A 1,483-nucleotide genomic window follows, 5' to 3' on the forward strand; every position below is an offset into this window, starting at 1 on the left:
TTATCCAGCACCCCTTTCTTAACCATGAAACCCTGAATAAGGCAGCCTCAGCAGTAACTGGAGCACATTCCATTCCCGTGACTTAAAATGGCCCATTTCCCTCAATACCGTCTTTCCTTGGTGTGCCTTGGGAGCTTTTTGCAGCTGTTTCTCCACGGTCAGACACACTCAGATACCCCTCCACCCTTTGGATTCCAGCCCCTGGAGTGTTGCCAGAGAAATTATGACTCTGGTCTGAGAATTCCAATTTGGAAGCTACAGGGGCCTCTGGCCCAGGTTTAATCATTGCTAAGTCAGTATATATTTATCTCATAGAAAGCAGACTTAGAATGCTTGCAACCACAAAACAAATACAATACAGTGTTTATAAAACTATCACTGGTTTGGGGACCTTCAGAGAAAAGTGTATAGGATGTCACCTTCACAAACAGGAGAAATATGAGGTCAAGACAAGCGTAAGGCAAACTGTACACTCAGTTGATAAAGTAAGCTAGAAGAGTGAAAGAATAGCTGGGTAACCAGGAGCAGAAACACAACTGTTTGGAACCATCAGACTAGCAGTGACTCCTAAATAAATGACCCTGCCAACCCAACCTACTCTTTCAGGGAAGACCTATAAACTGCTCCACTGTCTTGGAGAACAACTCAGTAGTGCCCACTGAATTAAATATAATGAACTCTGATATAGTGAGTTCACATCACAGTGTCTACCTTCACATTAACCCATCAAAGAATATCCGAAATGGCTGCTGAAAACACTGTATGAAACTGGGAACAAACCTGCTCAACTGCAGCTGGAGGACCACACTGACAGAATACTAAGCAGCATTGTGAAGTAAGCAGATGTGTTTGCAACATGGAGTGATCTCAAAATTATAGTGCTGATTTCTTTTTTTTAAGTAAGAAACAGAGCAAGATTTATAGCATAATAACATTTATGCAAATTAAAAACACATCCCCAAAAACAACACTGTTATTTTATGAGAACGCATACATATTCAATGACTTATCTCAAATGCATTAGAGTGAGTACCCCTGGAGGGAGCAAAGGGTGTAGGGATTTGGGATACATAGCAGGAAAACAATCAGATGGCAGGGGCTTTATCAATGCCATATGTAATGTTGGCAACTAGCTTTGAAATGAGAAGAAGATAGAATTAATTCAACTCTGCACCTGGAGTCCACAAAGAAGTTTCAACGATAAATGATTTATTATTTAAAAAAATAAAGAGTAAGGGGAGAATGAGTGGCTGATTTGTAGAAATTTCATTTGAGGTGCTAAATAAATGTTTCTAGAATTACAAAATCAAAATAGTCAGATTTTTTTAATTTGTGTGTGTGTGCATGCATATGTGCATGCAAGTGCCTGTGGAGGCCAGAAGAGGAAATTGGATCCCGTGGAGCTGGAGTTACAAGCAATCAGGCATGGGAGCTGGGAACTAGTGTCGGTGCTAGGAACTGAACTTGTCTTCTGGAAAAACAG

This window comes from Alexandromys fortis, unplaced genomic scaffold (genome assembly GCF_014885135.2).
Source record: "Alexandromys fortis isolate MF-2015 unplaced genomic scaffold, M_Fortis_MF-2015_v1.1 scaffold_206, whole genome shotgun sequence".
In the NCBI taxonomy this organism is placed as follows: Eukaryota; Metazoa; Chordata; class Mammalia; order Rodentia; family Cricetidae; genus Alexandromys; species Alexandromys fortis.